The sequence below is a fragment of the Zootoca vivipara genome, chromosome 11, assembly GCF_965207765.1.
Source record: "Zootoca vivipara chromosome 11, rZooViv2.hap1.1, whole genome shotgun sequence".
NCBI lineage: Eukaryota > Metazoa > Chordata > Lepidosauria > Squamata > Lacertidae > Zootoca > Zootoca vivipara.
The window spans coordinates 26,174,668-26,202,099 of NC_142594.1; the positions used below are offsets into that span (position 1 = coordinate 26,174,668).

General features: G+C 42.8%; 1 protein-coding gene and 1 long non-coding RNA gene across 2 annotated transcripts in view; both read right to left on the reverse strand.

Moving 5' to 3' along the window:
- Positions 1-18,331, reverse strand: part of HDAC9 (histone deacetylase 9) — a 450,375-nt gene extending 432,044 nt beyond the window's left edge. The window contains exon 1 of the mRNA XM_088653965.1: positions 17,944-18,331. The gene's annotated coding sequence lies outside the window, so the exon portion shown is untranslated. The remainder of the gene's footprint in view (positions 1-17,943) is intronic.
- A 7,291-nt stretch (positions 18,332-25,622) lies between these two features.
- The window catches only part of LOC118092001 (uncharacterized), a 43,418-nt gene continuing 41,608 nt past the window's right edge, over positions 25,623-27,432 (reverse strand). Inside the window, exon 4 of the long non-coding RNA XR_015946366.1 lies at positions 25,623-26,047. This is a non-coding gene — a long non-coding RNA (uncharacterized LOC118092001). The remainder of the gene's footprint in view (positions 26,048-27,432) is intronic.

A 27,432-nucleotide genomic window follows, 5' to 3' on the forward strand; every position in this document is an offset into this window, starting at 1 on the left:
GAAGAAGGGTTTCACCTACTTTCGGAAGCAAAATTTCTCCCAAACTATTTTCAACTTCATCAGGTTCAAACTAGAAGATACATTAAATGTATACATGCTTTAATTAAATATGCGGATTTAATGTGTCTTGCTTTTTCTATTTTATTTTTTAAAAAATCTGCAGGATCAGGACTGCACCATGGAGAGAGAAAGCTAGCACTTTCCCCCTTTGCTACATTCTCAAAAAAAAAAAAAAATGTCCATTCCCTCCTGGGGCAAACTGCAGCTTAGAGTTATGTGGTTTTCAGCTGGGACTGTAACATTAACAATCCTGCAAATCATGGTCCTAGTCCTGATCCTGTCTCCCCATGCCAAGTTGAAAGGTAAACACAAGACACAATAACTGTGTGTCTCTTAGTTTAGCCCTTTAAAACAATTCTGTTTCGTGCTTTAGCCTGAGCATTCTCCTGAAAGCCTTGCATTTATTTCACTTTTCTCTTTCTTTCCATGTTACAAGCCATTTTTTTTGCTTGTGCTGCAGTGTACTTTGATTCCTTCTTGCTGTGTTAGCAGCATGCTGCCTTTCCCATATGTTTGTCAAGCATTTATCTTGCCGTGTCCTGGTTTTGTCCATTCAGCCTGTTATTTGCAGATGAACGGAAGAGTACAAATCAACAGAACTAATGCTGCTGACACTGCGCGTGTTGATTAGGTTTTTGTGTGTTCGGTTACAAATACACTCCTGAATCTTTATGGCTATGCCTTCCCAGGGTGAAATACTGGACTGTGCCCAGATTTAATGCTATATCCACCCAGAAAATTCCCCTTCATTTCCATCTTATCAATTAAGGACTTGCCAGACCTTCCAAAAAGCATGACTGGCTCCCCTGCGGGGAAGAAGTCCTTTCCCAGCAAAAGAAAAATATTCTCCTTGGCCACTCTGTTTCACCGCACCATGTTTGACGACAACTTTGCTATCATAAGCTGTATTGACAGTATCACATTTGGCCATTTGCAACTTTAACACTGTTGATACAGTGTAATAGCAAAGTTGCTATTGGCCAAATATAATACTCTTGATACAGTCTGTGGTTGTGTATCATTTGCAAGTCAAGAGGCAAAACACTAAGTCTGTACAACTTGTAACCTACCAAGCTATACAGAACTTCCCAGTCATGTTTAGCAGTCCATTAGGAACTCAAAAACAACAGTGACCTCTGGTCACCAAAAAATGGGACTTTGGGGGTTATTGCAGCACACGGCAAGCCACAGAGAACTGTAGCGCATGCTCTTCAACAAGCTAATGGCTCCCAACTCTCCCTTCCATCCCACCTCAAGAAAGACAGTGAGATTCTGAACCAGCACCTGAAGTCACTGATGGACCTGATATGGACTAACAAGCAGAGATTTAATGCAGAACAGACAGAAGTGATTTAAGGAACAGAGGTGAGATCTGTAGTCTTGTGGAAGTATTGCATTCTCTTTTGAGAAACAGGTTCGCTTTTTGAGTGTGACCCCATGCCATGGAACTCACTGGCCTGGGAGATCTGTAACCCTAGCCTTAATGGTGCTTTCGACATCAAGGAATTCTTTTTGGTCTACTTTTCCTAGCATGTTTATGGCATGACCAGTTTATAGTTACTGGAGTTGGGCAGTGGCAGAACTTCATGCTCTGGCACCGGGGGGCGGAGAGCAGGTGGGGGCGGGGCTGGTGTGCGTTCTGGGGGCGTGGTGCCCAGTGTGGGCGGGGGGACAGCCATGATGGCACCCTGCCGGGATCACACTGCTGGGGGCGGTGCGCTCCCCCCCCCACTCCTCTTCCTCCACCAGTGGAGTTGGGTTGGGGCTTCTTTAATCCACTGATCTTTTGAAAATCTGTTTTACCTGCTGTTTTTGGGGTGCATATTTTACACTAACACACACACAGAGAGAGAGAGAGAGAGAGAGAGAGAGAGAGAGAGAGAGAGAGAGAGAGAATTTTTCCGTATATAAGAATAGGTTTTATTTCCCTAAAAAATAATGTCAAAAATTAGGGGGCATCTTATACACAGATAGTGCTGAGGGTGGACCGGCAATTTGTTGTTGCCCCCCCCCCCCAAATAGGGGGCATCTTATACATGGCGGTGCCTTATATAAACATTTATAATAAATAAAATATCCACAGCAAGTGGGCAATTGGTTTGGTGGGTCTTAAACTTCACAGAGCCTCAACAAATCCTATTGAAGGAGTGTCTCCACCCCCATCGTTCTGCCTGGACACTGAGGTCCAGTACAGAGGGCCTTCTGGCGGTTCCCTCGTTGCGAGAAGCCAAGTTGCAGGGAACCAGGCAGAGGGCCTTCTCGGTGGTGGCGCCCGCCCTGTGGAACGCCCTCCCATCAGATGTCAAAGAAAAAAACAGCTACCAGATTTTTAGAAGACATCTGAAGGCAGCCCTGTTTAGGGAGGTTTTTAATGTTTAATAGATTATTTTATTTCATTTTTCTGCTGTAAGCCGCCCAGAGTGGCTGGGGAAACCCAGCCAGATGGGTGGGGTATAAATAATATATTATTATTATTATTATTATTATTATTATTATTATTATTATTATTGATTTAACAGAAGTCACAAAACTACCTAACCTTTCAACCTCTGTTCAGTTTTGCTTTTTCATTACTATTGCATTGCTGCCCTTTAGACCAGGTCAATGGTCACCACCGGCCTTGAGGAACTTCTAGAAGATAAATGCTATTGAAAAGGCAGTAAACAAAAGAAGAGTCACAGTGATTACAGTATATTTCTGTTGTCATGAGCACAATTTGATACAACTTTTCTTTCACTCTTCCCAGTGCCCAGCCCCGTTCCAAGAGTGAAAGAAGTGCATTGCTCTCAGCTCAAAGGTCAGACTTCCAGCCTCTAAAGGGAATTTAGAATGCTAACTCAGACACATAAAGAATAGAACATAGGAAGCCATCTTATACAAAGTCAGGGCATTTAGCTCAGTATCACCTACACTGACTGGCAGCATCTCTCCAGGATTTTCTCTACCTGGAGATGCCACAGAGTGAGCCTAGGACCTTTTGCGTATAAATAATGTGGTCCATCACTAGAAGAATGTCGTCCTTCACCAAGAAGTACACAGAATTTAGAAATGTTAGAATTTCCTTTGTATCTTCCCACTAAAATCTTGCCTCCTTCAGCATGCAACAGAGGTGCTGAAGGCAAACAGAAAGGTCCTGAAAACCAAACTGAGTCCCCAGGCTGCCAGCTGCATATCTCCAGCCTAAATCTAAGATCTTCATTAAATGAAATAAACCATAAACCCAAAATGCAAAACTGTCACCTGAACATTAGTTGCTAAAACTACACCTATCATTTCGATGCAGTTGTCCATTAAGTTTACAACGTCTCACAAAAAAATACAGCACTGGATTTCCTACAACTCCTAACTGAACAAGAGAAGTTACTGAAAATAACCATTTTGCCCACAAGGAACACTGAGTGATTGACAGGAGAAGAGAGCTGGAAAAAATGGTCCAGTGTCTCTGTGTACATTCTCACTGTTCCGAGAAAAGTTTCAGAGTCGTCACTGTGCAGTGATGTTTTCCTTTGACACTGTAGCCAGTTAAAACAGTATATACTTTTAGTCACTTTTCCAGCTATAACATTTACAGCCAATTCCAATTTTGAAAATGGCAGCGTTTTGGCTGGTACTAAATGAAGCCTGTTGAATAGTAGCTTTTCCCTGGCAAAGCTGACATTCTATATTAAGTTTTTACATTCATGGAACTGAAAAGGAAATCATTTACGTTTCTCCATTTCAGCTGGTAAATGTAGTTTGGAAGATTAAAGGGTAAATCACATTAGCCCCTCACAGGCAGAAGTACTGTTAAATTAAAAGGGGAAAAAACATGCAAGAACTAGTTGCACCGGTGGCCCATCCATGCCCATTCAATGATGTATGTAGGCTATATTGTACCATCAGCTCCATGGAGGCCAGGAGAACCTTACTCCAACTCCATCTATTAATAAGAAAGAGTGGTCTTACAAACTGAGTTAGCATAGAATGCCACTATGGCCCAGTTCAGACAAAAATGAGCAGATAATCCACTACAAATGAGCCACAAGGCACTTCTTTAAAACTCTGCTACTAGTTAGCAAAACAATAACAAGGTTTCATGCTGTTCCATACTCAGCAGAACAGGGTTTGTTCAAACCATGATTTGTTAAAAAGCTTGGCTACCAAACCAAGATTGTTCACTGTTGCATCTGAGAAAAGGAAATAGTTGTGATGCATTTTTTTGGAGCAGATTCTTAATTGTATGTACATTATGCTAAATCTATAGTTAAACAGGACAGTTCAGAAGAAAGCAATACTGATTAGAAAATGAGGTGCTGGTATCTCGAAATGCTCGCCGTATGATTCCAGAAGTAAAAGCGTCTAAAGATGGACAGGTTGTGTCTTGGTGTACCATATAAACTATGGCCTCTGCGTCATATCTAACATTAATCATACTCAGGACAGACCCATTGAAATTAACAAACATGACTACTCTTGATACAACTCTTTGTCTAGTTTTTTGACCTTTAAAAAAATTAGCCAGCATACACATTTTAGCATGAAACTTCTTTGCAAATTAGACCACAAAACTTTAGAGCCCCCACACACACTGCATTGCGTGATTCTAAACAGCAAACAACCTAATCCTAATAAATTGCATCATTTCCATACTAAATTGTATCACAGGTTTAAGGTGAAGTTTCCCCTGTGATCAGTGATGAGCTATTTAAAAAACAATTATGCCAGAATATTACACTGCATTCACTGGCAGAAGTACTACTGGAAGTGGGAAGGAAGGAAGGCAGTTTCTCAGCATGAGAAGAAAACGCCCCAGGAGCCCCTGGGAAATCCTGTATTCCCAAGGGCTACTGACTTTGTTAGCAGCCCTTGGGAAAACAATTTTCCAGGGGTTGTTGGAGCTTTCATCCTGGAACCAGATTGAAGGAGAGGAAGAAGGCAATCCCCCTCCTTTCTTCTATTTGAAACCACTTCCCACTGCTGCCAATGCCAGTCAGGTAGGTAGGATTCAAAGGGAATCAATAATAAGACTTGGGGATCAGATGATAGAAAGGGAAGGAGGGCCGAGGGCTAGGCTGTTGAACAGAGGTTTCAGTATCTGAAACCTGTGTATCTGAAGAAGTGTGCATGCACACGAAAGCTCATACCAAAATATAAACTTAGTTGGTCTTTAAGGTGCTACTGAAGGAATTTTTTAATTTTGCTTCGACACAGACCAACATGGCTACCTACCTGTAACTAGAGGTTTCAGTAGGAATTCTTCTTTGGTTTGGAGTAATCCAAGCCCAAGAAGAATCTCTTACTTAACATTACTTTGAGGGAAGCATTACAAGCAGGGCCGGTGCGTCCATTTAGGCGGACTAGGCCATTGCCTAGAGCGTGAAAATGGAGGGGGCGCTGCCGAGCCTGTCCCGCAAAACCCCCGCGCCATCGCCGCCCTCCCAAGGCGCGCGCTCGCGCTCCTCCCGCCTATGGAGGGGACGCCAAGAGCTCCCCAGCGGCAGCGGCCGCTGCGAGCGAGCGAGCAAGCGGCGGCGGTAGTGGCAGCAAGCACCCGCAGCCGAAGCCTTCAGCTATGGGCGCTGCTGCCGCCGCCCGCTCACTCGCTCACTCGCTCGCCGAGGAGCTCACAGCGTCCCCTCCACAGGTGGGAGGAGCGTGAGCCAAAAGGAGAGCTCGGCGCCCTCCCGTCCACGGAGGGGACGCTGTGAGCTCCCCAGCGGTTGCAGCTAGCAAGCGGCGGCAGCGCCCGCAGCTGAAGCCTTCAGCTATGGGCGCTGCTGCCGCCGCCACCGCTCATTCGCTGCAGCCGCCACCGCTGAGGAGCTCAAAGCGTCCCCTCCACAGGCAGGGAGGGCGCCGAGCTCCCCCTTGGCCCGCGCTCCTCCCGCCAATGGAGGGGACGCAGGGGCATCAGCGGTGTGCGTGCGTGCGTCATGACGCATGCGCCCAGGGGGCGCCAGAAGGTGTTTTTGTCTAGGGCGCAAAAATCCCTAGCTCCTAATTACAAGCCTGAAAACTCATATCCAAATCATAGCTGCCAAGTTTTCACTTTTCTCGTGAGGAAGCCTATTCAGCATAAGGGAAAATCCCTGTAAAAAAGGGATAACTTGGCAGCTATGATCCAAATCCTGGAAGAACTGGCTTCACCAGCATCTCCAGTTGCTACTGCAACTCGTATACACAAGAGCAAATTATTCCTCAGGTGCAATCAGTATAACCATCACACTGAAGATCAGGCAGGCAGTACCTCACATCACTGAGCCCATGATATATGCCAGATGGAATTGTTCACCTGAAAATCTTGATGTTTCTTATCATTGTGCAGCTTGATGGCCATAGGCACTGGACTGGAAAATTAGAAGGAAGTTGAACTGTGACTATTCTGTAAAAAAAAATTTAATTCAAGAAAATGGAACATCAAGTGCAATCTGTGCATTACTGCTGACTGAAATAGCACAGGGACAGACTATGTGGGGGCTGTTGTTGTTGTTGTTGAACTCCTTTGAGGGTAATTAGATGTCAGCGTGAGACTGCTTCAAAAGAAAAACCAATCCTCTTTCAAGATTCTAAATCTATGGATACTGGAATCGTCTATAGTTCACTTTTTAAAAAACCATACTTTTTATTATATATCTCACAGGGGCACCCTTTGGCCTGCCATCTGGAGGACTGATTATACCCACCTGATTCCATTCAGTGGTGCAGTAGCAACAGGTCCTCCCAGACTATATCTATCCCTCTATGTTTTAAGCTTTTTGCTTTATTTTGTTTTGGGCACACAAAAAAATACAGATAGGTTGGGGAATCATTAGCTTCAAAGGGACCCGTGTGTATCAAGAGCTGGATCTAGAGTCAAATGTTACTGGTTTCCAAGAGTTATACATTTTTGGTTTTTTAAAAAAGGGTGCCAGCACCCACAAAATTGTAGAGTTAGAAGGGACCACGAGGGTCATCTAGTCCAACCCCCTGCAATGCAGGAATCTTTGGTCCAACATGGGGCTCGAACTCACAACCCTGAGATTAAGAGCCTCATACTCTCCCGACAGAGCTATCGACCCCCGCTCTTTATTTTCAAGTCCTTTGGTTGCCAGCACAAAATGGCTCCCACGGGTCGAAAAAAAGAGGTACACTCCATACCGGTGAGCAACATCACACACAAAAAAGAAGCAACCCCGATTAAGTGGATTATGAGATAGAAGGGGATGGAGAAAACAATGCCTTTCATTTTGATAAGACTTGGTCACTATCAACAGATGCCAAGTAACATGGAACTAGTGCTGTATCAAATTATCATGCCTTTCTTGACAGTGATTTTAGCTGCATGGAGGAAGAAAGCAACAGTCTGCTTTATTCAGGGTCAGCACTGGGGCTATGAATAATGATAGGAATAGTTTTGATTGGTAGCTGGGGGGCTGCAAGGGAAGAATTTGGGGGTTTCAGGGGTGATACTGTCTCATATTGTTGCTGTGAATTCTGGCACCAGCTGCCTGTGTGTACTTGTTTCTATGCCTGCAAAACACCTGTTCTGCCTGTAGTAAATAAAAGAGATAATTACAGGTGCCATAAGGCTTCAGCACTCTCTCCTCCAAAACAAACTGACCCTGTAAGAGATTGTCCTTAAGTTCCCTCTGCTTAGGGAAGCGAGGCCTAGAACAGTACACTGTGCAGCTTTCCTTACACAGCATGTTAAGAAACCAACTAAAACAGTTCAATCTGTAAGGCCAAAGAGCATGTCTAACCCCAAGCACATTTCAGCATGCAACTCTGGGGAAATCCTCTGAAGTGAATTTGGGCTGTTACTGCCATTTAAAAGCCAGAGAGTTAGCTTATGTTAGTTGGTTCCAGCAAAACAATATCAGAGTCCTGTGGCACAGAGAGTCAAATGTTATGTGGCACAAGCTTTTGTGGACTACAGCCTGCTTTGCCAGATCACTATTGTAAAATTTTAATGCCAGCATTGCACTGACCACTTTGCAGAACAGAGATACATTCCTTTGCCAGTTTCAGAAGAAAATGGAAGGAAAAATGTGGGATTTGATAAAGCAACAGAAAGATGCATTATGGAAAAACCGACTGGTAACCAACAGCCAGGTGGAGTTTATGTTGGTCCTCTGAACATTTTGTGTTTGAACGCATTTGCTTGACTCGAAAAGGATGGCAAAAGTTGTCCCAGACACAGAAGCAGCATCCAGGACCACACAAATGCAGCACCATTTGTGTGGCCTCTCAGCTGTGGGGTCCTCTCCCCTGGGAAGCACACTGGGCCCTATCAATAGCAGACTTTAAAAAACATTTACGTAATTGAATTACTTCAGCATTTTACTGAAGATTGTCTACAGGCTAGATGTTTTAAGGAGCAATCCTAACCCAGGCTGCTGCATTGATCACCACCTAACCCAGGTGGGGCTGCATTGATCAGCAGGGCAAACACGACACCTACCACCCTGCTGCACGTGGGCAGGAGAGGCAGGCAGATGGCACAGCAAGCAGCCCCAGACCAAGTCGCGTGCCTGATGGCGACAGGGCCAGCTTTGGATCTCTTGTTATTTGACACATTCTTAGAATGACCTGTTTTGAGTTCTTGCACTAGCTGTCACTAGCTGTGACCCTGTCAGGGCTATTCCCACAAACTTGCACATTCAGCAGCCAACAGGGGAAGATCCACACTGGCAAAGTGATGCTTGTGTTCCCGCATCACCAGTGACTGGTAGGAGGCTGTCTTCACCAGCAGACCTAGGCAGGGAGCTACCTCCCCACCCCCACCCCCCGCCGCCCAGTGCAATATGAGTTTGGTTTGCTCTGTCCGCTGCTACATTTTCAAAATTGTTTTTCAGGCTTGTTTTAATGGCAATACTTTAATGGGTTGTTTGTTTATCCCTTTGTAAGCCATCTCTTGCAGACTCGTGGGAGCTACATTTGATTAATTAATTAATTTCAATGGAAAACTTAAGCAATGGCAAGATAAAACAAGTTGTCCTTATAATTACAACCTTGAGTAGCGTGGAATAAAAGAAAAGGCATAATTGGCAAAATGATTTTTACTAAATTTCTTCAATAAATGTTAGCATTCAATTATAAAAGAGAGCTTTGTTCCATTATTAATATTTTACACCCAAATTAAAATAGCTAGAGTGCTCTTGGCTCTCATTTTAATACAATGGCAAAACAAAAACCATTTTGCTGAATTTTCCTATATTGACACAAACTGCTCAGTCCCCGAACTAACTTTACATAGAGGGGATTTTACAGTAAAAGGCAACTCTCCCCCCCCCCCAACTGTCAGTTATTCAATCTAAATTCACATTCTGCTATCACTTATCCTCAGCTGTCAAACCCAAGCTTGCACATCTGGATCATGTGGTCAGTGCTGACTGCAGTGGGACCAAACCGAAAAAAGACATGAATGGGAGCAACAACAGGTCACCAGATGGAATGGAAAGGAGAGGCTAGAGAGAGTTAGTGACTCTACTCCTTCCCATCTCTTTTCTAAAGGATTTGTGAATATCTAGCCAATTTTAAAGGCTAAGCCTATTGGTGTACCATAGCCAAACATTATACTGCAATTATTCCATAAATACTTCCACAGTATTTCCCCCCCCTTCCACATCATCCAGTAAGCAGTGAATAACGTGATTTCCCCCCTGTATTCCATGGTAATGGTTTCAATCTTATATCTTATAAATGAAGTTTCTACTTTTCTGACTGCACATTTGCTCTGATGTATTTCTCTGATCAACACTAGCACATCAAATAAGCACAACTAACAGGGGAAGTCACCCTATGCACACTTATCTGGAAGAAACTGAACTCAGTGGAACTTACTTCTGAGTAGACATGTAAAGGAATGTGCTGCTAGCCTCCCTATCTCTCTCCAAACAAGGGGAAATATCTTTTTATTACCTTTCTCACTACAATGCATTTTCTAAGAGAGCATATTTTTCATAATACACCCTTTCTCGAAATCAAAACCAGGGTGGCATAGTCATCCCAGAGTAGTTTGCAAAACGTCATAAAATAAGAAACAGTTAGAAATATAACAAATATACACAAAGAAGGTGATTATCTCAGGGTGCAATCCTTGAGGTATTGAAGTCCTGAGCCGTTTAAGATCAAAACCAGCACTTTGAATTGGGCTCCTGCAGTTGGGTCAGGATTGGAGCCAACTCCTACCGTAGGTGCTGAGGTCCCTTCTCCACCCTCAATAAAATATTTGAGGGGGTGGGCATTGTCATTCAAATGGTATCCATGCACTGCATCTTATGCAAGACAGGGTCCTGCCAATATTTTATTCAAGTTGACAATATTTTATTCAAGTTGACAATATTGTATTCAAGTCTGCCGATTTACTTTCTAATTAAAGCACTAAACATTAGTAAAACAGTTTAAAACAGGTAAAGTGCACAGTGCATGCATAGTCGTATTCTATGATTTTATCACATAATAACTAGTTCTAACTTTTAATCTAAAGCTCATAGATTTCCAGGTAGTTGCAAGAACACAAATAATTTTATGTAAAAGGGGTCAGTCATATCAACAGTATATCAGTAGTTTATGTACTCTAGAAATTGTTAAATAATAGTTTATTTATACAAGTAAAATACAAGTTTTGGAACCAGGTGAATACTTTTAAGAAGAAGGAAAATATTTTGAGAGGGTTTTTTATTTTGGCATGAATATTCCACCAACAGTTTTCAGAGTCCAATCAAACAAATAATATGCTACTCTGAATATACTTCCTACCAAATTAATGCGTGTTACACAAACCACATTCACTTAGCTTCAAACTTCACTTTTTTCATCTGGGATTTATGCCTTCTCTTTTTTGAATATCTTATACTCTTGCCTGGGGCTAATCCACCTCTTTTGAAAGCAAAGCCAGAATTTAACAGCTTTGCCTCCTAGAGACCTAATGATAGATGTCAAAAACGTATCATTAGGATTTTGTCCAATTTTTTAAAAAAAACAAGACTTAACAGAATGTATGTGTTATACAACTTTCTCATGTTGGACTAGGTAAAAGTTTGGAATAATGAAAGAGAATTCCTGTTACACAACATCTCATATATCCTTGAGGGAAAAGGTTTACGACTTCCCCCACTGTAAAAACGTATTATGCTTTCAGGTTTTATTCGATTAGTGGTCCTGATCCAGAGATCTTCGTGTACAGTGACAAGAAGCTCAACATGATTTGTCCATGAAATAGATAGACATTATCAGTGAGTCAGTTTGGTATAGTAGTTAGTGTATCAGATTAGGACCTCAGAAACCAGGTTTGAGCCTTGAGTTCTTCAGAGTAAAGGCAGGCCATAAAAGAAGTCAATAAACAAGGCCTTTTAGAATTGTCAGCACAAAAGAGGGTAGATATGAAATTTCTTCCAACACAGCACTATTTCCCAGATACAGAAGATTAATCCAAATGCCACATTTCCAAACAGATATAACTCTTTCAAGATCAGGGCATATATGTAGAAATATTTAAATCTGGATTTATACATCACTATTGTCAAGGGTTATGAATACAAAGGTTCTATAGTTTTTCAGCGATGTGGGTGGCGCTGTGGTCTAAACCGAGCCTCTTGGGCTTGCCAATTGTAAGGTTGGCATTCAAGTCTGTGCAAAGGGGTGGGATCCCGTTGCTTTGTCCCAGCTCCTGCCAACCTAGCAGTTTGAAATAGATAAGTTTGAAGTAGATAAACAGTGTTTCCGTGGGCTCTGGCATTCGTCACGATCCCGTTGCACCAGACGCGGTTTGGTCATGCTGGCCACATGACCCGGAAAAGCTGTATGTGGACAAATGCCTGAAAGTGGAGATGAACGCAGCACCCCATAGTCGAATTCGACTGGGCTTAACCATTCAGGGGTCTTTTACCTCCTTTACCTCTATACTGCAGTTTTTCATTACATCCTGTATTTTATTGTTATACTGATCCTAAATATTTATTGTTATACTGATCCTAAATGGTTTCCAGACTGTATTAGTCTGTTGCAGCAAAAACAGCAGTCTTTTGGCATCTTAAAGACTAACAAACGTATTATAGCATAAGCTCTGATGGATCAGAATTCACTTCACCAGATGTTGTAAATCAAAGTTGCCATATTGCAAAAAGATTTTGCAAAATCTCCCCCAAAATGAAGTTTTTAAGGTATCTTTTAGGGAAATTGGCAAAAAAAAATCAATACTTACTTCCGATATGGGCTGCCATGCATATTTGGGCAGGTTTATTTTCTTACTGTACCAGTGAGACCTCCCTTTAGGGGCCACATGTCACAGATGTACTTAAGTCAGTTTTGTGGATATAAAACTTGCATGGATAAAACCCAAATCTCATCACTAAAAAGTCTGATGCAAACACAACCTCCATAAGCAACTAAAACAACAACTTAAAAGTAACTTACAACTTAATCCTGCCTACTTCTATATGTAGGGAAGTTCCCCTAACGTTAGTAAATGTGCAAGGAGTTGCAACCTTAGACTTTAAAGCTAAGTGCTAAATTGTGAACATAGAAAAAGGAATTGACTGGATGGCAAATGTCCATATGTAAACTGAAAATGAGTTTTGAGCAAGAATTCTACATGAATGTATTAAAATCTTGTTTTCTTTCTTCTGATATGATTTCAGTTCTGCTAAGGAGAAGAAGCTATATTCATTTCAAGACCCTAATGACTTCTGTTTTGCATAAGAACTATGTAAGAAGATTTACAGTGTGGGTAACCTATTATTAAAGTATATGCTAATCACTCTCAATCCATCTACACTAAAACATCACCAAGAAAATATGCATAATGTGTTTAAGCCAAACACAAAACAAAACCATTATTTCCTATTTTACATGTACAGTAGTTAATGTATTTCCTAATTGGCTATAAACCTTTAATGTTAAAATATATGGATTGTATTTTAATTTCGTTTTAAAAACTCATACCGAAATAGAAACATCTTCATAAATATTTATTGGACCTTTCAGATGAAATGTTTCTCTTGCAAACTTACAGCCTGTGCTTACTCAAAAGGAAGTTCCAAAGATTTTAGTATAATTCACTTGCAATAAGAATACTTATGATCACAGTCCTAGGTTCTTTCCACAATGTTAAAACAGTTGGGGGAAATTAGCCAGTTTTAATTCCGATGAGGGGGTGTGATCTCATTGTGGTTTGGCTTCCTGAATCATCACTGACAAATCAGTAAAATGAATAAATCCCTGCAAAGGTATCTGTCATAGACGCTACAAAGATTTTATTGTGTCATAGATTTTATTCTATGACAGATTTTATTCTGTCATAGACGCTACAAAGATTTTAAAGACTGATGTAGGAATATTTTAAGGAAGCAACTGCCTACAGAATTTAAACACTATACAGTACTGTAGTTCTGTTGCTGATCTATAGCAAATTGCCTGCAATTATTTTCATACAATCATTTTAGTAATACAGACTGACCAGGGACTGCAGCAAATTAGCAATATGGCCTGTCTAAGGCATTTAAGGTGGCATCCTTCCCATGTAGCTGTAATCTTAACCCCCAATGTGGGGGAGTAAACCCCACTGAATTCAATGGGACTTAACTTTGGAATAGACATGGTTAGGATTGTCGCCTTGGCTGCGAATAAGACCTATTGGACTTAACTGGACTTGCTTCTGAGTAGACAGGTATAGGATTGTGCCATCAATCATCAAAATTTCTCCAGCCATACAGACACCACCAAACCTCAATAAACCCCACTGAATTCAATGGGACTTAACTTTGGAATAGACATGGTTAGGATCGTTGGACTTAACTGGACTTGCTTCTGAGTAGACAGGTATAGGATTGTGCCATCAATCATCAAAATTTCTCCAGCCATAATCCATCATCGTATTATTTATGTAGAAATCTAACAGTGATGTTAGCATTTTTCCAAAATTAAAAAATAAATATATCAGCCTACTGAAAGCAATGGAAACTATTGTTATGTCCAACACAACATGGTTTAGCTACTTCTTAACAATGCTTTACGATAAAAATTACGGTATTATTGTTTCTTTCTAACGTTGCACATATTTCACAAATTATGTACCTTAGGAAACTTAACACATCTGTTTGTTCATAACCAGTGAGGGATGCTTGTATTCAACATTTCTAAAATAAAACTACACAAGATTTCAGAAGTCAAGCTAACTTATATAAAGTTACCCATATGAAAAGAAAAAGGCCAGGAAATTGGTGGAAAGTCCTAAAAACTAATAAAAGTACTGAAAAGTCCTAAATACTAATTCCAGGAATTACTCAACATTCATCACATGTTTATTAAAACCAGAAACCTATTTGTGGAAAAGTATAAAACAGACAACAGAAAAGCATATGCATATAAACCATTACTTGAATCTATGAAATATCGTTTTTAAAAGGCACATCAATATGCATACAAGTGTACTCGAAACAACATTCTATTTGCTATAGTTTAGCATTACAAGAATTACCCTTATTGCATTTACCCTTAGGACAGTTGGGTGAAGAAAGTGATTGTGGTTCACTGTTCATTGTATCTGATTTCAAGATACTTACATCTGAGGTCAGGATGTTTTTGTTTGTTTTTTTAGCTTTTTAAAGAAGTGAAACTAAGACTGACATACTTGACCATGATACCATGACAGAGGACAGACATAGACACCAGATGTCCATGATCCAATGTGATGTAGTGGAAGTGTTAGTCAATGATGGTGGAGTTGGGCATATAGGGTCACCAGTCCCATACTATGGAACAAAAATTCAGCAGGCACCCTCCCATCCGATTTTGGTCTCTTAAAGACCAAACAAGCTAATACAACTTTGTTTGGGTTTTTTTGGGGGGGGGTGTTTCATTAAAATGGTCATTTTGCCCTTTTTTGGTGTTTTGTATTTTATAGTATATATTTATAGTTTTATTGTATATATTTATAGTTTCATTGTACTGTATATATTGCTATACACCACCATGTATGAAATAAATGCTTGCATGTATATATGTATGTATAAATAAATAAATAATTCCCCAGTGAGCCACAAAGCTCTCCTGAACCAACTGTTCTCTCTCAATCTAACCTACCTCATAGTTGTGAAAATAAACTCTTTGGAAGAGAAGGGTGGGATTAAAAGGTAATTAAAATAAATAAATTTCTGCACACTGTCCCACACTAGGGACCTCTCTCTCTCTCTCTCTCTCTCTCTCTCTCTCTCTCTCTCTCTCACACACACACACACACACACACACACACACACACACACACACAAAATTCCAGGATTAATGTGCTATTCTGAACATACTTACTAAGGAGTTAGCCTCACTGAGCGGAGTGGGGCTTCAGAGTCAGAGCATCCTTGGGGCAGTTGCATGGGCCCCAGGAATTAACCAGGGCATGTGCAAGATTCCCCCCCCCCCGGGGCCTGGTACTCTAAGCACCTCTGGGTAATTGGGTCCAGTTGCTATTTTGATTCTCCACAATGCCCCAAAACAGGGAGTAATGTGAGAAATTAAAACTGTAGGTATGACCCACCAATGCATGAAGCACTGTTGCCTTTTTTGCCTCCTGGTAAGCCTGCCAAGCGAAGGGACCCAGGTGGCGCTGTGGGCTAAACCACTGAGCGTAGGGCTTGCTGATCAGAAGGTTTGAATCCCTGTGACGGGGTGAGTCCCGTTGCTTGGTCCCAGCTTCTGCCAACCTAGCAGTTCGAAAGCACATCAAAATGCAAGTAGATAAATAGGAACCGTTATAGCGGGAAGGTAAACGGTGTTTCCATGTGCTGCTCTGGTTTTCCAGAAGCGGCTTTGTCATGCTGGCCACATGACCTGGAAGCTATACGCCGGCTCCCTCGGCCAATAATGTGAGATGAGCGCGCAACCCCAGAGTCGGTCATGACTGGACCTAATGGTCAGGGGTCCCTTTACCTTTTTAAGCCTGCCAAGAGAGAAGGCAGCCCACCAAAGAGCACTTAGGAACAAAGGAGTCAGACCATTGGTCCACATAGCTCAGCACTATGACTAACACTGACTGGCATCCCAGGATTTCAGGCAGGGGACATCCCCAGCCCTACTGGGAGTTGCCAAAAATTAAACCTAGGAACTTGTGCGTGCAAAGCAAATGCTCTAACACTGGCTTATGGCCCTTTGCCCAGGCCACCCTCAAAGTTGGAGCCAGTTCTGCCCTAAGTAAATGATACGTTTGCACTGTCAAGAATGCAACCTTAATGCAAGCCGCACTGAACACACTAGAAATTACTTCCAATAAAACATAGGAGAGGATTGCTAGGGTAGATGTCACATCAAAATGATATTCTGGGAATTTAATGCTATTACAAGTGTAAACATAATAAACAATTGTAGCAATGCCATATTGCAGTAGGAATTCCTCCCAATCATTTTGGAAAAAAATGAGTTCCACACACCTAAAATCAATATAAAATATAAAATATGTAATTTATTATTATGATGTCCTTGACAATGGCATAGAGCTTTTCAAAAGGTAGCTATTATGTACCTCCTTAGTTATCCCTTCATTTTAGATCTATACACATAAATTTTTTTATAAATATCATTTTATTTTATTTTCCCTATTTTCTCCATGACTTGTACATTTTAACACAACTTTAAAATTCTGGTGATCACATTTTTAAGGCTTGCCGGAGAGTTAATCCCATTCAACTCAATTATTCTGAGTAGACATATGCACTCCACTCCACCAGAATACATTTCAGCATTTTAGAGGCAGATATATTTTCCTCCAGTAAAAATATAGCATAGTTGCTTGTTGCAACAAACACACATCATGTTACTTTATTCATTTCTAAAATCATATATACATATGGATTTTAAGTATTTTATAAAATAATTTGAATATTAAAATAGCTGGGGTTTCCCCCCCCCAAAAAAGAGTCATTTCTAACCATTGTACAGACTCCCCCCCCCCTTTCAAAACAAAAAACAAAACCCACAGCAGCTATTTCCATAGTTACAGGATCCAGGGTTATTCATTGTGGAAGTTTGCTTTGTGGAAATACATGTCTGTTAGGCACAAAAACCCAGAACAGCCCCATCTTTCTACAACTATGTCCTGAAAGAGCCCAAACACATGAATCAGTTGCAACAATACTTACTCCCCCAGCTCTAAAATCCGGATATGCCTCACAAGCACACAGCACAGCAGACCAATCCCATGCGCTCTAACTTGGAAGTAAAACCCACGCTGTTCAATGGGACTTGCCTCTAAGGAAGGGTGCAAGAAAACGTGCACAGGATGGCAGCCTTCCTTTTTTCAGGGGGGGGGGGGAATCAAACAAACCCATCGGCTGCAACGAACGGATTTCTAGCATTTACACCAATCTCGATCCCAGTCCTTACCAAGAGGCACCGAATGCAACCCTCCCGATGGCTTCACTCGAAGATGGGAGTCCATCCCACCTGTTTGATACCCAGGAAACATTCCCTAGCGCTCACCTCGTTAAAGCTTTCTCCTTACCTGGTTCACCCTAACAAGTGTCTCCCACGGAGCGGCTCTCTACCAGCGGTTCCCCCTCCCTCTCTCTTTTTGCTAGCTTCCCAAGAATAAACCCAGTCGCCTCGTTCAAAATCATGGCTGGATGAGATGAACCCAAAAGTAGGTGATATACACACAGACACAGAAAGAGAGTTCGATGCGTGTATGTGTGTAGGATTCCCCTTCCAACCCTAAGTGCCAGCATCAAAAAAAAGAGGCAAAGGCAAAGTAGCAGAGCTGCAGCTTCCATCCCAACGAAATCCCTGGAGGGGGGGGGGGTTAAAAAAAAACATTCCCAAGGCATCTGGAGAAAGACCCAAGACTGAACTTCTGGTCCACACACACACACTCACTGCTCCTCCAAAGGAGCCCATTCAGTTGCATGGGAGGGATGTGGCATGTGTCGCCCCACTCACCTGTGTGCAAGATGCTGCTGTTCCGCAGCTGCTCCCTTTCCTCCTCCTCTTTATCTCTTTGCTCCGGCCGGGCTGCGACTGGCAGGCGTGCCCCCCACTGCCATCTTCTGCTGGAAGGAACTATGGGGCGGGGGGCAATGAAGGGGGGGAGGCAAAAGAAAGTTACCTGCCGCCGCTGCTAGTGCTGCTGCTGCTGCTGCGAGCAAGGGGGCTTCATGTGAGCCTGGCCCCGGCAGGCGGCGGAGCAAGCCTCTCACCGAGAGAGGAAGAGGAGGAAAGGAGGCGGAGATAGGGAGGGAAGCAGCAGCAGCAGCAGCGAAGGACTGAGCGCCGCTCCCGCAGCCCGCCGCCGCCGCCGCCGGTGGCGGTGGTGGCTCGAGGAGGATTTACTAAAAATAGCAGTCGATAAGGGGCGGGCGAGGCGGGGGGGGGGGGGAGAGAGGAACCGGGCGGGCGCGGGAAGCGGAGAGGCCGCCTCAGCCAACACGCCCAGAGAGAGGAGGGTTGGCGACGGCCTGGGGAGGAAGCCGCGCAAGGGGGCGAAGTGGGGCAGCGGGAAGGGAGGCCGTCGAAGCGGCCTCTTGTCAGGGAGAGGGCGAGCTCATTCCTTCAGATATAGAAACAGGGCAATTGGAGGTGGGGTGGGGTGGGGGGTGAAGCGCCTTTTGAAGCCGCCTGGAGGTAACTTTGGGCGCTCGAGTGGGAGAGGGTGCTTGTTCGCCCCAAAGAGGTCTTTCCCTTCAGGCGCTGCGGCCTCTCCCTCCCTTGGGAGACCTGGCTGCCGTGTGTTGTGTGTTGTCGAGCGGGGCTGCGTTTCGGAACCGCCTGGGCACGAAGCCGTTTCGCCAGGCTCCGGTTTGTTTCGTGCCACAGTACAAAGTTAAAGCCCCAAAGCAGGAGTGGGGCTGACAGGGTTTTTTTGGGGGGGGGGAGCTGAGGGCCGCTTTCAACCATGAGGCGGGACCGGAGTGTGTGTGTGTGTTCCATTCACGCGCACAGGACAACTGCACCTGCAGAGAACATCGCCGAGCCCCCTCCTCACTCAGCGGCCTCTGGGCAGATTGGCATCCCTGGCAAGGCGCAGGGAGGGCTGATTTCACCCTCTCGCTATATAGCACTGCACTGTCTACTTAAAATAAATAAAAAATAACAAGCCTATTAACAATTGCTATCACTGACATTTTTTTGGGGGGGGGTATCTTTTTGTGGATCCAAAAAGGAGTTAGATACCTCTCCTGTAAAGAGGAAGACTCGCTTTCGAATCTCTGCTCATTTGAAGCACATTTTGACTCTTGTTTGCTCCCAGAATTGTAGCTCTGTGCGGGGTAAACTACAGTTCCCAAGAAAATGTGCTTTGGATGATTTATTTTGAGGATGAGGTTGGGGGAGAGAAATGGGTCCATTTCTGAGTTCCTCGTTGGAGGAAAGGTGGGATATCAATAAAACGAATAAGGCACAGGCTGGGGAGATGCTTTGGCACCTCTTTTCAAACTTCCACTGTTTGTTACAGTTTCATGATGCATGCACATCTGTTTTAGAACGTGAACAGGGAGGACACTTGAACAATGGTCCCATCGAATCTGACTGGTTTGGCCCTCAACACTATCACCATACTGCAACCCCTTGAGTTTTGAGGAAATTGGAGTCTCACCCACACTATACATTTAAAAGTCTCATACCACAACAGTTGTGGGTCCCCCAAAGAATCCTGGGAAATTTAGTTTGTTAAGGTTGCCAGCCACGGAGTAATTCCCTTCACAAAGCTACAGTTCTCTGAATATCCTGGGAACTGGGACAGGATGTTAAACCCCTCCGCAGGTTATAGCTGTGCAAGGGAAATAGGGGTCTCCCAGCCCCTCTCAGCATCATTAACAGACTACAGTTCCCAGGATTCTTTGGGGGAAGCCACGACTGTTTAAAGTGGCATGATACTGCTTTAAGTGTATAGTGCATATTTATATAAATGAATGATTATATATGTTAGTTCCTTTTCTTATAAAGGCAACTCAAAGTGACTTATATTAAATAACCCTGATGGGGCCCATATCAGCTTAACTAGTGTAGAATCAAGGTATATTTGTAGTATAGCCACATTCATGAATTTCCAGAAGGAAATTGCATCAAAAAGAGCAAATAGTTTTGTGGCACCTTAAAGTTTATTGCATCTTATTATGACATAAGCTTTGCTAACAGTCTACTTCATCAGACACAGGGAGAGTGAACCTGAGATGCAGGTACATATAAAAACCCCATCCACCTGCAATTCAGGGTCTCACTTCATGCATCTGATGTCTAACAGCAGTGACCAGAGGAGGAATGACCGCTGGGAGGAGTGCAGAAATAAAGAGACATAATGGTACACCTGTACCACCTGCATGGTACACTAGATGCCTTCATTTGCCCCAGCTGCAACAAAACATATCTCTCCCATATCAGTCTCTACAGCCACAGCAGGCACTGTAACTCTCCAGTGGTTTGACTTCACCCCCAAAAGCGCACTCTTCCATTGTCTCCAGAGCAGACGGATGCCAGCCGTTAAGGTGCTGGAAGGTTCTTTGGTGCTTACACTCCAGAAGTTATACAGTAGATCACAGCCTTCATATTCAGTGTTTAATTAAATTGTCTACTGAAAATGACTTACTGTCTTTATAACCTTGTCAGATGAGCTATTCTGTTGTTCTGTTTCTTTAATATATTTTGCTTTGATTTTATTTTAATTGAGACTTTTTGCACCACATGGGTATATTTTCATAGATATATATTTTAATGAGTTTGAAGTATTGAAAGGTATAAAATATTACTGTACATAATAATACAAATAACCAGGAATAACCAGAAAATTCACAATTAATCACATAAACTTGAATTTCTGCTTTACTTTCAGAAAGCATGTATTGAAAGAGAAGGCAAGAAAATGTTGTTACCACTTTTTAGTGACTGCAGCTGGTTGGAGCATTCCATGAGTCAAGTTCAATTGTTGGGACAATCCCACCAATAGAAGGAAGGAGGTGACTGAGAATTGGAGAAAGTTGACTCCCCATTTCCACCAATTTTACAGTGATTAGATAGCAAAATCCTATGTGTATCTACGTAAGTGAGTACAAAATTGCAGCCTAAAGTCTGTTAAACATCCGTATTGTGGTTAATTTGTTAGTTTGCATATGTATGCTATAAAACTAGAGATAATGTAGCTTGCTTCCAAAATGTTCATTCTGGATTACCACCTGTACCAGCAGGAGGCATTTTTGAAGAGTCCATAACTCATTTGCATATGTTAATCCATTCAAATGTATGACAAGTGAAGAATTCCCCTTGTGTGCCCAGGCATGGCATCAAGGCATCACATCTTCCCATACTTTTTTTATACATATTTGCTGTAGGACCTGTGCATGGAGCAGATTCTACTGCCCTGACTGAATGGTTGGCCAGCTATCCATCTGCCCTCAAATGGCTAACCTTCCCCCACACCCATTCACAACACATTTCTGTCTTTTCTTTCTCTCTGACATCTTTAACTTGGCAGCAGGACTGCTTCATCAATATATTCATTCACTGCAATACTGTATTCCATCCTCTGAAATGCACTTATGAACAGTAGAGCAGTGTTTCTCAACCTTTTTTGGGCCACGGCACACTTGTTCCGTGAAAAAAATCACGAGGCACACCACCATTAAAAAATTTAAAAAATTTAACTCTGTGCTGCCCTATATTATAATTATGACTGTAAGAAACACTTGCCAAATATTGCTTTCCGGTGGGTCAGCGTTGTGTATTGGCGGCCGCCAGGCTCGTTTGCACTGAGCTTTGGGAAAGAGGAGGAGAAATATTGCTTTCCGGCGGGTCAGCGTTGTTTATTGGCGGCCGCCAGGCACGTGACAATGCAAATCGCCCTTCTCGTCGCCGCACGTCGCGGCACACCAGCCAGCGTCTCACACCAGCCAGCGGCACACCAGCCAGCGGAACAGCGGTTGAGAAACGCTGCAGTAGAGTATCACACTAAAATAAAACTCCCCTTGCTTGCATGACAATGTTACAACAATGAAAAACTTCAAGTCTGTAGCAAAATACATAACTAAGTTACACCCTCGGTACTAGCTCCCACTGTTTCTTTCCTCTTACATGCCAGAAAATTTGAAACATCAGCTTTAAGTGTGTGATCTTCACTTTACTCTTCAACTAAAGCTGCAAATCCTACATACGCTACTGAAGAGTAAGGCCTACTGGGCTCTGTGGAATTTACTTCTACTTAAACATCCACAGGATCAACATGCATTTTTGCTTTATATTACTTTGATGTATTCTTTTCTTATATGCCATCATTTCAGCCAGAAGTAGAATATTAAATATCTTCAAGCAGACAATAGTCCACTCCATCTCTCTCTAAAGCTCTTTCAGAGCAATCACATTTCTTTGTTCTTGGGTTGCCCAGAGAATTCTTTTCTGGGCGTTCTCAACCTAGAAAACAGTTGGTTTTATGCTTTAATTTCTCCAAGAAAAAAAATGATGGTATGAAAATACTGTCTTCAGAAATTTGAACGAAAGATGACATTTAAATACCTTTATTTGACAAAGCACAGTTGCTTTCAAGACACAGACTACAGAACACAGGCAGGCTGTTAGGTTTTTCCCCGCTTTGCTTTGCTGAGCAGCAAGTTCTTCATAAGGACCGTTCTTATCTATATAAATAAGTCCTGCTAAAATATAGGTGTGGGTTTAGAAAGTGGAGAATTTCTTCAAATTATAAAGGGGCAGAGCTGGAAGGGCTCTGGTTGAAGCAGGCAGGATCCTCCACAGCCAATCCTGCAGCAGTTTACCCATACCATTCCAACTGGTGGATTTTACTCATAGCCTAGGGATGCGTGTGTTAGACATTTCCCGATAGCTGACCTTAACGTCCAAGACCTTAATGTCTTGTTTTCACTTCTGTGGCCCTTTTCAGGAACTTTGGTCCAATGCACCCAAATCTGATCTTGCGCCAGCATCTGTAAAATTAATTATAGGCAGGTGACATTGCATGGGCAGATGTGGATTACGTCCATACATTCCTAGGGTTGCAGCTCCATGGTAGAGTATCTTCTTTGCATGTAGATGGTCAAAGGTTAATTCACCTAGATCTAAAGCAAACTTTCAGAAGGGGGCCGGTCCACTGTCCCTCAGACCTTGTGCAAGACTAGATTTTGAAGAAGAAATAAACAAGTTCCTATGCCCCACAAATAACCCAGAGATGCATTTTAAATAAAAGGACACATTCTACTCATGAAAAAAAACACACACCACTGATTCCTGGACTGTCCAAGGACCAGATTTAGAAGACGATTGAGCCGGATCTGGCCCCTGGGCCTTAGTTTGCCTACCCATGATCTAAAGGCAGTTCTGGGAAAGTCTCAACTGAATCCCCGGAGAGCTGCTGCAAGTCAATGTAGACAAAACTAGTTGTTGGTATTAATACCCTGTCTATCTGCTAGATGGACCAGTGGTGTGATTCCGTATAAGGCAGCATCCTATGTATCTGTGAGATAGGAAGTTGCCTTTTACTGAACCAGACTATTGATCCATCTATCCTGAATAGCAACAGCTCTCTGAACCTCCAGCAGATCATCTGCTACTTGTCTATTAATTGGAGATGCTGAGGAGTGAACTTGAGGTCATCTGAATGCAATGCATGTGCTCTACCTGACGTAACAGGAGCAGCGAGCCAAGACAAGGTGGTGGTGTTTGAATGCAACCCCAACTCATTTTAGAACACCAATTCCTGCTTTTGGTGCAAATGATGGAATAAATATTGTTTTGTTTTATAAACTAACATTAGTCTCTGGCAGAAATAATCCTTCTGAAAGGCATCAACAACAGTGGCATTTCATTATGGAAATATAAATATTACAGCGAGGAGAAAAGATTGTAAACAATTAGCTACTGTGACCTTTTATGAAGGACACACTGAAATAGGAAAGCTTTGTAAAAGGTTAAGCAGCGTGAATGTGACATGTCGGTTGAACTTGACCTCTGAAGACTTCAAAGTTTTTTTCTGACCTGGACTGGAGTAGTCCTACTGGAAATCATGAAACAACAAAATACAATCATTTATTTTTCTTCCTGTCACTTTTGAAACATTTAAAAACAAACAAACGAGTAAGATATTAACATATCCTGTTTCTTTATCAGCATCAAGGTTTGTGTTTAAGGTTGCATTTCAAAACACACTAGGGAGAAAGTCCCATTGGACACATGTCTCAAAATATATATGAATAGCAATGGACAGTAAGGTGTAATCCTGTGCATGCTTAGGGGTAAAACCCATTGAATCTAGTGAGACTGGAGAGCTGTGTAGCAGCTGACCATGTAAGCCCATGTTTGCTTTCTCAGATGTAAGAATAAAATTTACTCCCAATATCCAGCTCTTTCCCAACCTGGCTCACCAGTCTGGCTCTGTGCCTTCCTCAAGTGTCTGCCTCCCTGGAATATATTATTATTAAACTATAATAATGCCCCTTGCTTTCCTGGATGGAGAATGAAGAGATGGAGCAGGCATTGCCAAAAAAGAGAAGTTGCACGAAGAAAAAAGGACAAAAGAGAATTTCAATTTGCATAAAATTTACAAATGATAATTTTTGTGCACAGGTGTACATTTAGAAATAACTACTGTAATTGTGGGACGCAGGTGGCGCTGTGGGTTAAACCACAGAGCCTAGGGCTTGCTGATCAGAAGGTCGGTGGTTCGAATCCCTGCGACAGGGTGAGCTCCCGTTGCTCGGTCCCAGCTCCTGCCCACCTAGCAGTTCAAAAGCACGTCAAAGTGCAAGTAGATAAATAGGTATCGCTACAGTGGGAAGCTAAATGGCGTTTCCGTGTGCTTCTCTGGTTCGCCAGTAGTGGCTTTGTCATGCTGGCCACATGACCCGGAAGCTGTATGCCGGCTTCCTTGGCCAATAACGGGAGATGAGCGCCGCAACCCCAGAGTCGGTCACGACTGGACCTAATGGTCAGGAGTCCCTTTACCTTTTTCTTATGGTAATTGAAGTAGAAATGCAATACATCTCACCACAGTGAGATGACATCAGCTGATTTTTGTGCCTGCTCAGTCAATTTTGAGGCCCCTGCTCTCCCTTTTGATGGTTCCTTATTGTTAAATCAGGCTTGGACTAGCCAGCCCTCCAATTACAGAAGATCTTCAAAAAGAGGATTTGTCCTCTTGGCAGTACTGTGGGCAGCACCAAATTTTAGGTGGTGCGGGCCATTCCCCGCCCCCACCCTCAGGCATCAGGCTGAGAGGAACGCAAAATAATAATAATAATAATAATAATAATAATAATAATAATAATAATAATAATAATAATATAAAATAATGATGATACCTATATTTATATGCCTACCTACTCAAAGTTAGGCCTCTGGTCAGAGTTGCCGCAACTATGATGTGGTGCACTTGAGAGCATGTGCAGAACGGAAGGCAAGAGTGGGAAAGAGGGGCACCAAATTTTGTCCTTGCTCAGAGTGCCATATTACCAAAATCTGCCCCTGCGGTTGGATAAGATAAATGGCCACCCTTGGGGGAGGAGGATGGATGCATAGCAAGCTAATTTACTGATTTTAAGCAAGACTAGTAACATTTACCTATTTCCCCCTAAATAAACTTTCATTGGGGAAATTGAACTGAATATGAGCAAAGAAAGGAACTGTCATTTTTGTTTTGTAGTGACAACCTCACAGTTTTTTTTTATTATTTCCTGTTTTACAAAAAAAAACTGGCAGCAAAATACAGCATGCATATGTTCTCTCGATATAAGTATATAGCTCTGTTTTCGCACAAAGACACTGGAAAATCAGGTTACTCATCACACCACAAAAGACTCGGCATATCTGTAGCTTTGCAAAATATGTGGCCAGGGTTGTATGAGGTGCTCAGCACCAATGACAGCGAAATCAAATGATAATTAAAGGGCTGCATCAGTATTTCAGGCTTTTGTAAAGAGTACACCACTGCCATTCTTTCAGTTTGTACAATTGCTTTCAAAGCTTCTGCTGCTCCTCCAAAGTTCTCTTTGCGCCATTAATTTTTAATGGTGAAAAATTGATCAGCCAAGAAAAACTCCTGTTAACCTGTAAACTGAGAGATAGAGAAAGTTATTTACCGGTACACATATAACATGCACTGAATTCAGATAGCTGCACTGTATTCAATAACATAGTCCAGGCACCCCCAAACTGTGGCCCTCCAGATGTTTTGGCCTACAACTCCCATGATCCCTAGCTAACAGGACCAGTGGTTGGGGAAGATGGGAATTGCAGTCCAAAACATCTGGAGGGCCAAAGTTTGGGGATGCCTGACATAGTCTGTGGCAGCAATCCAGTTCACACTATTACTTGAAAATAAGCTCCATTGCATAAGCATGCATAGGATCTAGCTGTATGCTTGACAAAGTCAAAACCTTAAAGGGGTTGGTATCTTCTGCTATTTAAGTGAGCAGCATATATCAAACAGCTTGTAGGAACAGAAAACCAAGAAAATCTCTGCCACACTGCAGTGCCACCGCTTGTGGATGACCTGAGGAGGTACAGCAGCTCCCTTCCCAGAAGGATAGGGAAAGAAGCAACTGGCCTTATTATATACTCAGCTGCCCACCCTGAATCCCCTGTGCTGGCTCCTTGCCTCCTCTGATATTTTCTTGTCTTAACCTTAAAATTTCTCCATGCCTTGCCTCATATCCCATTATTGTATCCCTGCCCACAACCATTTCTCCTCTTAACATCTGCTCTGACTCCTCTGAGATGTCTTCTGAAGGCCTTATTGGCAGCTGCAACAGCCCTTTAGAAGTGTCTGAGATCACAGGGGCGAAGCAGCTTCTGACAACCCACTTGAACCTTCCCCAGGATCCAGCTCCTGACCCTCCTGTTCACCGCTCCACCAGCTCCAACCCTTCTTGAGACACCAGTGCCACATTTCTCATCCCACAACTTTCATCCCCCTCAGGTCCTCTACCTGAAATGCCCTGATCTCTGAATCCACACCTTTGGGATCCTCCCATAACAGCTCCATGGGACTCATGACAACATTGCCATGCATAATCTTACATACTTCTGTTGCCTCCTCCGTCAGCTGTTTCCCTAAGCTATGAAGCCCCAAGTGTTGCAATCTCCACTGCCTAGCAAGATGCTCCAACTTGTAGCCCTGTTGGCTCAGCACATGGCCATGCATATAGAGCCCATGGGTCCTCAGTTCCAGCCTTGACAGCTCCCAGCAATTATCCTGATGAACAGCAAAGTAGGAAGTCTAAATTGCTGCAGTGCTGCCAGTATCTATTGTGCTGGGTGAGCAGTTACTTAAGTCTTTTTTATTTCATTCCTCCCTGGGAGTAACAAGCGAGGTGGCCTTTATGGCTCACCCACAATAAATTATATCTTCCACCTGAGGCCATTTTTCCAATTTATTGAATGTTCCAGGTCACAGAGCTCCCATTCAGCTTTAATCAATAGGTAGCATCTTCTTCTACA